Consider the following 14,080-nt stretch of genomic DNA (forward strand, 5'->3'; position numbering starts at 1 on the left):
AGCAGCATAGGCAAGATACAGTAGATGGTATCGAGTGCAGTATATACATATAAGAGGAGTATGTAAACAAAGTGGCATAGTTAAAGTGGCTAGTGATACATATATTACATAAGGATGCAGTCGATGATAGAGTACAGTATATACGTATGCATATGAGATGAATAATGTAGGATAAGTAACATTATATAAGGTAGCATTGTTTAAAGTGGCTAGTGATATATTTACATCATTCCCATCAATTCCCATTATTAAAGTGGCTGGAGTTGAGTCAGTGTCAGTGTGTTGGCAGCGGCCACTCAAAGTTAGTGGTGGCTGTTTAACAGTCTGATGGCCTTGAGATAGAAGCTGTTTTTCAGTCTCTCGGTCCCAGCTTTGATGCACCTGTACTGACCTCGCCTTCTGGATGATAGCGGGGTGAACAGGCAGTGGCTCGGGTGGTTGATGTCCTTGATGATCTTTATGGCCTTCCTGTAACATTGGGTGGTGTAGGTGTCTTGGAGGGCAGGTAGTTTGCCCCCGGTGATGCGTTGTGCAGACCTCACTACCCTCTGGAGAGCCTTACGGTTGAGGGCGGAGCAGTTGCCGTACCAGGCGGTGATACAGCCCGCCAGGATGCTCTCGATTGTGCATCTGTAGAAGTTTGTGAGTGCTTTTGGTGACAAGCCGAATTTCTTCAGCCTCCTGAGGTTGAAGAGGCGCTGCTGCGATGCTGTCTGTGTGAGTGGACCAATTCAGTTTGTCTGTGATGTGTATGCCGAGGAACTTAACTTGCTACCCTCTCCACTACTGTTCCATCGATGTGGATAGGGGCGTGTTCCCTCTGCTGTTTCCTGAAGTCCACAATCATCTCCTTAGTTTTGTTGAGTGTGAGGTTATTTTCCTGACACCACACTCCGAGGGCCCTCACCTCCTCCCTGTAGGCCGTCTCGTCGTTGTTGGTAATCAAGCCTACCACTGTTGTGTCGTCCGCAAACTTGATGATTGAGTTGGAGGCGTGCGTGGCCACGCAGTCGTGGGTGAACAGGGAGTACAGGAGAGGGCTCAGAACGCACCCTTGTGGGGCCCCAGTGTTGAGGATCAGAGGGGAGGAGATGTTGTTACCTACCCTCACCACCTGGGGCGGCCCGTCAGGAAGTCCAGTACCCAGTTGCACAGGGCGGGGTCGAGACCCAGGGTCTCGAGCTTGATGACGAGCTTGGAGGGTACTATGGTGTTGAATGCCGAGCTGTAGTCGATGAACAGCATTCTCACATAGGTATTCCTCTTGTCCAGATGGGTTAGGGCAGTGTGCAGTGTGGTTGAGATTGCATCGTCTTTGGACCTATTTGGGCGGTAAGCAAATTGGAGTGGGTCTAGGTGTCAGGTAGGGTGGAGGTGATATGGTCCTTGACTAGTCTCTCAAAGCACTTCATGATGACGGAAGTGAGTGCTACGGGCGGTAGTCGTTTAGCTCAGTTACCTTAGCTTCCTTGGGAACAGGAACAATGGTGGCCCTCTTGAAGCATGTGGGAACAGCAGACTGGTATAGGGATTGATTGAATATGTCCGTAAACACACCGGCCAGCTGGTCTGCGCATGCTCTGAGGGCGCGGCTGGGGATGCCGTCTGGGCCTGCAGCCTTGAGAGGGTTAACACGTTTAAATGTCTTACTCACCTCGGCTGCAGTGAAAGAGAGACCGCATGTTTTCGTTGCAGGCCGTGTCAGTGGCACTGTATTGTCCTCAAAGCGGGCAAAAAAATTATTTAGTCTGCCTGGGAGCAAGACATCCTGGTCCGTGACTGGGCTGGATTTCTTCCTGTAGTCCGTGATTGACTGTCGACCCTGCCACATGCCTCTTGTGTCTGAGCCGTTGAATTGAGATTCTACTTTGTCTCTGTACTGACACTTAGCTTGTTTGATAGCCTTGCGGAGGGAATAGCTGCACTGTTTGTATTCGGTCATGTTACCAGACACCTTGCCCTGATTAAAAGCAGTGGTTCGCGGTTTCAGTTTCACGCGAATGCTGCCATCAATCCACGTTTTCTGGTTAGGGAATGTTTTAATCGTTGCTATGGGAACGCCATCTTCAACGCACGTTCTAATGAACTCGCACACCGAATCAGCGTATTCGTCAATGTTGTTATCTGACGCAATACGAAACATATCCCAGTCCACGTGATGGAAGCAGTCTTGGAGTGTGGAGTCAGCTTGGTCGGACCAGCGTTGGACAGACCTCAGCGTGGGAGCCTCTAGTTTTAGTTTCTGTCTGTAGGCAGGGATCAGCAAAATGGAGTCGTGGTCAGCTTTTCCGAAAGGGGGGCGGGGCAGGGCTTTATATGCGTCGCAGAAGTTAGAGTAACAATGATCCAAGGTTTTTCCACCCCTGGTTGCGCAATCGATATGCTGATAAAATTTAGGGAGTCTTGTTTTCAGATGAGCCTTGTTAAAATCCCCAGCTACAATGAATGCAGCCTCCGGATAAATGGTTTCCAGTTTGCAAAGAGTTAAATAAAGTTCGTTCAGAGCCATCGATGTGTCTGCTTGGGGGGGATATATACGGCTGTGATTATAATCTAAGAGAATTCTCTTGGTAGATAATGCGGTCTACATTTGATTGTGAGGAATTCTAAATCAGGTGAACAGAAGGATTTGAGTTCCTGTATGTTTCTTTCATCACACCATGTCTCGTTAGTCATAAGGCATACGCCCCCGCCCCTCTTCTTACCAGAAAGGTGTTTGTTTCTGTCGGCGCGATGCATGGAGAAACCCGTTGGCTGCACCGCTTCGGATAGCGTCTCTCCAGTGAGCCATGTTTCCGTGAAGCACAGAACGTTAGTCTCTGATGTCCCTCTGGAATGCTACCCTTGCTCGGATTTCATCAACCTTGTTGTCTAGAGACTGGACATTGGCAAGAAGAATGCTAGGGAGTGGTGCACGGTGTGCCCGTCTCCGGAGTCTGACCAGAAGACCGCCTCGTTTCCCTCTTTTTCGGAGTCGTTTTTTTGGGTCGCTGCATGCGATCCATTCCGTTGTCCTGTTTGTAAGCCAGAACACAGAATCCGCGTCGCGAAAAACATATTCTTGGTTGTACTGATGGTGAGTTGACGCTGATCTTGTATTCAGTAGTTCTTCTCGACTGTATGTAATGAAACCTAAGATGACCTGTGGTACTAATGTAAGAAATAACACGTAAAAAAAACAAAAAACTGCATAGTTTCCTAGGAACGCGAAGCGAGGCGGCCATCTCTGTCGGCGCCGGAAGTTCTTGCTATGAGAATACACTTGTTTACAAAGAATGGTGATCCTGAACTCTTCACATGTCAAATATATTATTAGTTTGGTTAAATCTAGACAGTTTACTTGATCGAGATGCAGCAATGCCCCTGGACTTTTGGTATATCTGCTGGATTTGCGTTCACGTGCTATCGGAAGCTCCTAGTTCCCAGTGGGAAATTTCATTTAACCAACACTCCAAGTGGGAAACTCAAATCTTGTTGCCAAATTGTGATGTATCACCACTGACTTTTTACCTTTTGAACCAAAAGATGACAACAAATCTGTGTTGGACAATTACAACCTTACCAAGATGGAGAATGTAGCCAGTTTGACCATATGTCAATGTTAAGCAAGCTAGCTAACTTTATTATTAGCAATGTTAGCTAGCTCACCACCAGTTTGCAAATCGGAAATTTCAGATTTTCCAATTTCCGACTAGCACGTAAACGCAACATTCCCACGAGCACGAACCCCCCCACTATAAAAGGAACAAAAATATTAAAACGAGGCATAACGTTTCATTTCAACACCAAGCAGCAGATCAGCTCAGAACATAAACATAAAACACCACAGTGACCACGACAACAGGAAGTGACCTCTGGGTCTTGAGGTTGTTGGGTCATAGCGCATTGGCAAAGATGGTGGATAATGAAGATGTCTAATAAAGGCTGTTTACCATTGAAAAAAATGGTCAAGGTTCCTGTCACTCGTGTGCGCATGTTTTCCCGCGTGAGCCAACAGTTCCTCGGTAATCTCTGGCATGCTCACGTGAGAAAGAACGCCCACTTAAACAGACAGGAATTTTTTTCAATGGGAAACTGCCCAATAAGAACTGTCTCTCTTACCCTACCATAAAAAAAATGGCCTGTGAGATGTCTCACTTTCTCTGGCGTCGTCTCATTGGGGCGGCACTGTGAACAGCAGCCTCTTCGCCAGCGTGTACGTGGGCTCGGGCATCTGCTTGGCCCGCTTGTATTCCCCGGACTTCTTATCCTGGGATACTGGGTTATCCATCTGGCTCACGTCTCTATTAACCTGTGTTAAGATGGTCAGGATGTCATCACCTCTAGAGAGAGCAGGAGACACACGCATACCAGACAACGAAGACATTAACACCCAGTAAAGACAACACACAGCGTCCATAAAATATACAGTTCTCGTCGCCAGCAATGCATTTGTTTATGATTAGTCAGGGGACTTGCTCACTGCGAGCTAATAGATTTTATGGTAATATTGTTCTAGCCTTTATCTGGACAAGTCCCTGGTTTACACCGGACTGTGTAGACTGGAGTTCCGAATAACACTGTTATTCTGTAGAATATGGTCAGTTTTGCATTGTCAGCTCTTTCCTACTCAACATCTGCTTTGTTAGGTCATTACCATGTAAGAATATTTATGCCTCCTCCAGAGCATTGTTTTTCAAATGGTTTGGCCTCATCTCTAAAATACAACCTGGAAAACTATTTTAATGCTATATTGATAGTAAATGTTACAATTACAGGGAAAAACATTCCCACCACTTTCATTGTCAATAATAACATTTTGCCCATATACTTTAAGAATGTTAATAAACTCACTAGTTTGAGACCACAAAAATCAACCAAAATAGCGCTGCTAATAGCGTTAATATTGAAAATACTGTGATGAAGAAAACATTTTCAGAGATTACAAATACACTATGCAGAAATCGCTCCGCCATTTCCTTGTTGCTAAACCTCATAGTTGGCCTAATTTCAGTTTATGTGACAAAATAAGATAGAGAATCATTGTACCATCTAAACCACTGAAATATATTTTATATCTATATTATTGTTGTTTCAGGTCTTTGAAGATTGTGTACAGAACCGAAAGTAACTAACAAAAAAAATGAAGACCGGGAAGCATAGAAATAGCGCACATAGAACAGATCTACTGCTTTATACTTGCTTTCAAGTAGAATGATAGATCTATAACACATTTCTATGTGAATTTGGTCAGGTCACCCAAAAAGTGAGGTATTGCCACTTTAAATTATATTTAAAAAAGTAAGTTCATTATAATTTCTACACACTTTTTAACCTGGTTTAAAGTTCAGACTGTAGTATTTTATTAATCAAAAATGTATAAATAACCTCGAGCCATTCAAAACCTCCCGACGCGACCCACCAGATTTGGTGCTCTAGAGCACATATTAAATCAGGCTTCACCTGGGACAGCCCTGTTTGAGCTGTTTGCACAGAGTCTGGATGAACCAGGACCCACTGGTTTGGGACTCTGAACGAGCAGTAGTCTTCGACAGTGGCCATGGCAAACAGGAAATCGGCATCAGCTGGAATGTAGATCTGGTGACCTGGATTTGTGTCTGCCTCCAACTGCACTCTAGCTTGGGTATCTTTCACCCTACATGCCTGGATGAAGAAGGCCTTGGGCTTGCCAATGAGGGTGGAGCAGTTGGTGCCTTTGAAGGGTGAGAAGAGGTCATTGGTGGAGATGGGTTCGTCGTCTGTGCCATAGATAACTCCCTTGCCACCATGACTCAGTACGCAGCAGACAAAGGCGTCGCCATGCGTCTCGTCACCAAACCTCTTCAATTCCTCGCGGGCCAGCACTGCTGTCTGGTCTAGGAGTACAGTCACCGTAAAACCGAGCCACTGGAACACATCCTTCAGAACCTCTACAGGGAAAAGCACACACAAAACAATTTCAAGACAAACACTAAACCAAGCCACATAAATATGTCCCTTTTACAATATCAGGATGTTTTGAGGCAAGAGGAACAAGATCAATGTTCATGCAACAACAATATGGAACAAATATGTTAGAACTGTTTTACACATTGGTTACATTACCAGCATCTTTGTCTGATCCCCTTCTTTCCGCCATTTGAATAAAGTGCACATTGTTGATGATTAAACAATGACCATGTGGCAGGCTGGTCATTCGGTATTGACAGACCTGGAAACACAGAGAAAAGCCATGGGATTAAGCAGAAAAATGCATACACACACTGCGCAGTCAGGACACAAACACTTAACGCTGTGTACACAGGTTAAAACTCTGTGTTCCTTGTGTATGTTTTGTAGTGCAAAAAGAAAAATATATGTTTTATTCATTGGCTTGACTGGACTTGGTGGTGGTCTGAGGTGCTCAGTTGGGTTGTGAGTAGTATTGTGAATGTTGTGTTTCGAGCAGTTTAGTTTTGTGTAGTTGTGATGATTTGTTAGGTTTTGTTTCTGCTAAGAATGAAAGCATACGGGATTGCTGCAATTACCTCACTGCTCATTCCAACCGCCTGGCCAGTAGTATCTGGAAAAACCCGTTAGCATGTGTTAGTGTCCCTTACTACAGACAATATGAGTAAGCAGATCAACGCTAACTGACAGTACAGGTTAGCAGCATGTTAGTGTACAGGAAGGATTGTTCCACAGGGGTGTATTTTTAGGGAGTGATATTGGTTCTTGTAGAATCTTTCATTTTCTCGAAGTTGTTAATGCTTCATCCTTTGAGAAGTTTACTTTACAAAAAATGGAAATCAAATAATCCTCCCATCGTTAAGACAGTGGGAGAATCAAATGCATTCTTATTGAGATATTTCAAAAAAGATTGGTAACAGAGAGAAACAAATTAGCACAATTTCAAAATATATGGCATAAAGTATTACAAGCACTAGAAATTTATTATTTTTTTAAATGAAAAAAAGACTATGAGAACAAACAATATGTGTATGGATATGGTGGGAACATATAGGTCTGAGCAAGTACGATGTCATTAATGTTTGTTGAAATGTATGTACGTCTGAGTTGGTGTTTGTGTCTTTCTTCTTCTTCTTCTTTATGTCGAAGGTTGGGCATTAAGTCCCAGCCAATGTCATGTCTAGTTTATTGGAGCCATGTCTGTGAAATGTTAAGTTGTCTTTTGTCTATGTCCATTTTCTATTGTCTAACCTAAATAAATAAGTCGAGGCATTTTGCCGTTCCTTTGTTCATCACTTTATCCAGAAGATTGAGGATGATGGTCTCCGGGGGATGACCAGTGACGTTTAGGTTGTTGTATTCACGCTGGTTCACTATCTTCGCCTGCTGCACATGCTGAAGGATGAACTTAGGTTCCGCAGACAGAATCTCTGTAATCAAAGTCTTATTCTCTCTCAACGTCTGCATGGTGGACCTTGAGAGAGAGAAAGATTGTTCATGATCTCAAATATAAAACCTACCCTGTTCCTAATAAGTTTTTTGAAATTCCAAGAATGGGTCACATTCAAAATGCATTTACTGATACAACTTATAGCTAGCCTGTGCAGGGGAGAACGACTGACCCCTCTCGTTGAAGCCATGAAGTAAAAAATACATTCAAAATAAATAAATGTCTAGCTCTTATCTTTGGCCACTTACCGCCACTGTACTTCCTCTTCTTCTGTGGGGTTTTACAGTGGTTGGCATCCAATGTTATTGGTGCATTACCTCCACCTACTGTACGGGAGTGTGGGCCAGAGACTGATAGCAGCCTCAATAGAGCTCGCAAGCTTGTCGTCCTAAAAATCAGAAAATTAGATACCTCTGGTTCATTCAGCCATTCCTAATAGGAAAGTTAAATGGGGAAAGTTTTGGGGTTTTGGGATAAACGCTGAAAAATAAGGGCTAAGGTTAACACAGGCTTAAGAGATCTTATATATATTTTGTTCTATGAGATAATATCAGTCAGTTAGCATGACATTTGTAAATTATGATGTCTTGGTGCTTTATGTGCTTTTTGTATTTACATAAATGCTTCAAATTTCACAAAAAGTGACGTTAGCTGATGAAGATTATCTCACAGACAAAAAATGTAAGATCTCCTAAGCCTGTGTTTATCACAGACCTTATTTTTATCCAAAAACCCTACAAAAACTACATTAATAGTACAATACTGATAGTGTTCTTTTCCACCAAATCCATGATGTCATCTGCGCTCTCTTTGATTTTAGCTGTGAGAAAACCCTAAAATTGTTCCTCAGCTAGTAATGTTACACCCTCTCATGCCGCCATCTTGAGTGCCCCCCGAAATAGTCCAATTCACACACTTATCAAGAGAACATCCCTGGTCATCCCTTCTGCCTCCAATATGGCGGGCTCACTAAACACATATGCTTCACTTGTAAATTATGTCTTGAGTGTTGAAGTTTGCCCCTGGCTGTCCATAAAAAAAATGGTGCCGTCTGGTTTGCTTAATATAAGGAATTTGAAAATATTTATACTTGAATTTGACATTTTGATACATTAAGTATATTTTAGCGATTACATTTACTTTTGATACTTACGCATATTTAAAACCAAATACTTTCTTTAAGAATGGTTGTATTCAACCTCCAAGGTCTTGACAGATTGGATGCCCCATTGAGTTTTATGTCCAGGATGACCTCCGCATGATCTGATATGACTATGCTTCCTATCCTAGCGGATAAAACAGACTGCAAAGACATCCTGGGCATAAAATGTATCTATTCTAGTCTGACATCCATGAGGTGCAGAGAAAAAAAGTTAACTCTCTGTTGAAGGGATGAAAGGTTCTCCAAACATCAGCATACCCCAGATTATCACAAATAGCTTTAAGTGACCTAGTTTGAGGAGAGAGTGAAGCTATACCGCTGGGAAACTTGTCAATAAGGGGGTTCAAAAAACAATTAAAATCTCCTGCAACTACTGCAATGTCTGAGTTTAATTCTGAAATATCTAGAAATACTTTAGTGAGGAAATCAAGGAGGGTGGGCAGGGGGAGAAGTAAATATTCATTATGGAAATGTTCTGCCTGTGTAAAGTACCATTAATTATAACAAAACAACCAAATGTATCTTTCATACAATTTGACACTTTAAGTGGTAGGTTATTTTTCCCAGGAATTGCTACACCTCTACTTCTGAATGTAAAGGATGAGAAAAACACTTGACCAAACCCCCCACTTGACCAAACCCCCCTTGCTCCCTACCATCTGTTAAGGGAATTTTTATCAATAATGACTAATTATGTATACATTTCAATCAGGACTGACTAATCAGAATACTAGTGTGTTACTTATCTGCCAGATCTACACTGACTGACCTTGGCTCTAGGCGAGGAGGGAAGGCTTGAGAGCTATAGAGCCTTTCTACCAGTGTCAAGAAGAGATGGAACATTTAGAACACGCTAACGTCATTATCCGTTTATAACCTGTGGTAAAATGTGTGTGTACTCAGTATTCTCTTGAATAAAGGCTGTTACTTGACTTTAAGACCAGGGCTCTGTCCATTCCTATAAAATAAGGGTCTTACAAATTCTTATGAATTGACAGAGTGTTTCATTTTAATTGGGAATTAAAACAGAGGAATTCAAATTCCTTCAACACCATCCAAATTAGTTTCTTGCAACAGAGCAATATCAATATTTTCTTTATTCAAAAAAGACAGTACCTTCTTCCATCTTCCTTGTTTCAATCCAACATGGCGTAGCAATCAGGAAGGAGTCTTTTGTCTTCGTCTTGTCGTGTCCCGTGTATATATCTTCATATATCTTTTTTCTTCGCATACAATTAAAAAATATTTTTCTACTTTTTTTTCTGCAACCCACTTCACCCAACGTGGTATAGATCTGCTATTTTATTTACTTTATAGCCGGAACCCCCAACAGAAGCTAGCCAGCTAACTAGCTACTAGCTAGTAGTCAGCTAGCCACTGCTAGCGGTCATCAGCTAACCTTTAGTCCGGACAACTCCTGCCAGTCTGCACAGCGCAGATTCAACCCAGAGCTTATCGGACTTATTTTTCTCCATATCCATGGATTCCTACCGCAAGCTGTGAACCTCTTCACCTGAATCATCCCAGCTAGCTAGCTGCTATCCGATTGGCTTCTTCTGGCTAACGTCTCTGTCCTGAAGAAAGCACCAATTAGCCTGGAGCTAGCCTATGCTAGGCCCATCTCCAGGCTAGCTAAAGAGGTCCATCAGCCACTCATTGTGCTACAATACCTATTTTGCCAATTGGCCTGGACCCCTTTTTTTGCCTATACGGAGCCCCGCCGATCCATCATGACTGGACTACAGACATAATCCGCCCGAGGTGGGTTTCCAAAAGGCTCCTCCGTCGCGACGTCCCCTGAATGACCATCTGCTAGCCGCGGCCCGCTATCTGTCAAGAGCATACCAGACTGTTAGCTGAAGAGGTCCATCTGCCAATTTTTTGGGCTACTATACCTATTTTGCCAATTGGCTTGGACCCTTTTACTACACGGACCCCTGCTGATCCATCACGACTGGTCTGCCGATGTAACTGCATGAGGGGGCTACAACAGACTTCTTCCGTCGCGACGTCCCCCTAAGGCCCTTCTGCTATCCCCGGCCCGCTAGCTGTCTGAATCGCCGTGTCTCCTGCCCGCCCAGCTACTCACTGGACCCTATGATCACTCGGCTACGCATGCCTCTCCCTAATGTCAATATGCCTTGTCCATTGCTGTTTTGGTTAGTGATTATTGTCGTTTTTCACTGTAGAGCCTCCAGCCCTGCTCAATATGCCTTAGCTAACCCTCTTGTCCCACCTCCCACACATGCGGTGACCTCACCTGGTTTAATTGATGACTCTAGAGACAATACCTCTCTCATCGTCACTCAATGCCTAGGTTTACCTCCAATGTACTCACATCCTACCATACCTTTGTCTGTACATTATGCATTGAATCTATTCTACCACGCCCAGAAACCTGCTCCTTTTACTCTCTGTTCCGAACGTACTAGACGATCAGTTCTTATAGCCTTTATCCGTACCCTTATCCTACTCCTCCTCTGGTGATGTAGAGGTTAATCCAGGCCCTGCAATGCCTAGCTCCACTCCCATTCCCCAGGCGCTCTCATTTGTTGACTTCTGTAACCGTAAAAGCCTCGGTTTCATGCATGTTAACATTAGAAGCCTCCTCCCTAAGTTTGTTTTATTCATTGCTTTAGCACACTCTGCCAACCCAGACGTCCTAGTTGTGTCTGAATCCTGGCTTAGGAAGGCCACCAAAAACCCTGAAAGTTGCAATCTACTGCAGAGAAAGCCTGCAGAGATCCGTCATACTATCCAAGTCTGTGCCCAAACAATTTGAGTTCTACACCTTTCCAGAAACAATACTCTCTCCGTTGCCGCTTGCTATAGACCACCTTCTGCCCCCAGCTGTGCCCTAGACACCATATGTGAATTGACTGCCCCACATCTATCTTCAGAGCTCGTGCTGTTAGGTGACCTAAACTGGGACATGCTTAACACTCCAGCCATCCTACAATCTAAGCTCGATGCTCTCAATCTCACACAAATTATCAATGATCCTACCAGATACAACCCCAAATCCGTAAACACTGGCACCCTCATAGACATCATCCTGGCCAATCATCCTGACCAACCTGCTGCCCAAATACACCTCTGCTGTCTTCAACCAGGATCTCAGCGATCACTGCTTCCATTGCTTGCGTCCGTAATGGGTCTGCGGTCAAACGACCACCCCTTATCACTGTCAAACACTCTGGCCCGGGTATCCTGGAAGGATATTGGCATCTTCTACTGACGCAATGAGGTCTGCTTATTCTTTAAAAGTGCTTTCCTCACAATCTTACATAAGCATGCCCCATTAAAAAAATGTAGAACCAGGAACAGATATAGCTGTGGTTCACTCCAGACCTGACTGCCCTTGACCAGCACAAAAACATCCCGTGGTGTTCTGCATTAGCATCGAATAGCCACTGCGATTTGCAACTTTCAGGGAAGTTAGGAATCAATACACAGGCAGTTAGGAAAGCAAAGGCTAACTTTTTCAAACATAAACTTACATCCTGCAGCACAAACTCCAAAAGGTTCTGGGACACTAAAGTCCATTGAGCCTCCCCATTTCTCATTCACCCAAATCCAGATAGCTGATGTTCTGAAAGAGCTGCAAAATCTGGACCCTTAAGAAATCAGCTGGGCTAGAAAATCTGGACCATCTCTTCCTAAAATTATCAGCCACAATTGTTGCAACCTCTATTACTAGCCTGTTCAACCTCTCTTTCGTAACGTCTGAGATCCCCAAAGATTGGAAAGCTGCCGCGGTCATCCCCCTCTTCAAAGGGGGAGACACTCTAGACCCAAACTGCTACAGACCTATATCTATCCTACCCTGTCTTTCTAAGGTCTTTGAAAGCCAAGTTAACAAACAGATCACAGACCATTTCGAATCCCACCGTACCGTCTCCACTATGCAATCTGGTTTCCGAGCTGGTCATGGGTGCACCTCAGCCACGCTCAAGTTCCAAAACAATATCATAACCTCCCTCGATAAGAGACAATACTGTGCAGCTGTATACATAGACCTGGCCAAAGCTTTCAAGCTTTCAACTCTGTCAATCACCACATTCTCATCGGTAGACTCAACAGCCTTGGTGTCTCAAATGACTGCCTAGCCTGGATCATCAACTACTTCTAAGACAGAGTTCAGTGTGCCAAATCGGAGGGCCTGTTGTCCGGACCTCTGGCAGTCTATGGGGGTGCCATAGGGTTCAATTCTCGGGCCAACTCTTTTCTCTATATGTCGCTCTTGCTGCTGGTGATTCTCTGATCCACCTCTACGCAGACGATACCATTCTGTATACCTCTGGCCCTTCTTTGGACACTGTGTTAACTAACCTCCAGACGAGCTTCAACGCCATACAACTCTCCTTCCATGGCCTCCAACTGCTCTTAAATGCAAGTAAAACTAAATGCATGCTCTTCAACCGATCGCTACCAGCACCCGCCCGTCCAGCATCACTACTCTGGTTAGTTCTGACTTAGGTATTTGTAGATGTCCACATATTCTAGGTGTCTGATTAGAATGTAAACTATCCTTCCAAACTCACATTAAGCATCTCCAATCCAAAATTAAATCTAGAATCAGCTTCTTATTTAGCAAAAAAGCATCCTTCACTCATGCTGCCAAACATACCCTCATAATACTGACTATCCTACCGATCCTTGACTTCGGCGATGTCATTTACAAAATAGCCTCCAACACTCTACTCAGCAAATTGGATGCAGTCTATCACAGTGCCATCCGTTTTGTAACCAAAGCCCCATATACTACCCACCACTGCGACCTGTATGCTCTCATTGGATGGCCTTCGCTTCAAATTCATTGCCAAACCCACTGGCCCATCCAACTACCTCAGCCCCATACTGTTATTTATTTTTGCTCCTTTGCACCCCAGTCTAGAAGTCTTTAAGCACCAGCTGTCAGAGCAGCTCACGGATCACTGCACCTGTACATAGCCCATCTGTAAATAGCCCATCCAACTACCTCATCCCCATACTGTTATTTATTTTTGCTACTTTGCACCCCAGTATCTCGACTTGCACATTTATCACTCCAGTGTTTAAATTGCTCAATTCTAATTATTTCGCCACTATGGCCTATTTATTTCCTTACCTCACCTCATTTGCACACACTGAATATAGACTTTTTTTATATTGAGTTATTGACTGTATGTTTGTTTATTCCATTTTTTAGATTTCTTTATTTCACCTTTATTTAACCAGGTAGGATAGTTGAGAACAGGTTCTCATTTCCAACTGTGACCTGGCCAAGATAACGCAAAGCAGTGCGACACAAACATCAACACAGAATTACACATGGCCTCCAACACTCTACTCAACAAATTGGATGCAGTCTCCCACAGTGCCATCAGTTTTGTCACCAAAGCCCCATATACTACCCACCACTGCTACCTGTATGCTCTCGTTGGTTGGCCCTCGCTTCATACTCGTCGCCAAACCCACTGGCTCCAGGTCATCTACAAGTCTCTGCTAGGTAAAGCCCTGACTTATCTCAGCTCACTGGTCACCATAGCAGCACCTAT

General features: G+C 43.8%; 1 pseudogene; it reads right to left on the bottom strand.

Moving 5' to 3' along the window:
* Window positions 1-3,797: 3,797 nt before the first annotated feature.
* On the bottom strand, window positions 3,798-7,397 carry LOC118395254 (caspase-8-like; annotated as a pseudogene).
* Window positions 7,398-14,080: the final 6,683 nt, after the last annotated feature.

Source organism: Oncorhynchus keta, chromosome 15 (assembly GCF_023373465.1).
Source record: "Oncorhynchus keta strain PuntledgeMale-10-30-2019 chromosome 15, Oket_V2, whole genome shotgun sequence".
Taxonomy (NCBI): Eukaryota; Metazoa; Chordata; class Actinopteri; order Salmoniformes; family Salmonidae; genus Oncorhynchus; species Oncorhynchus keta.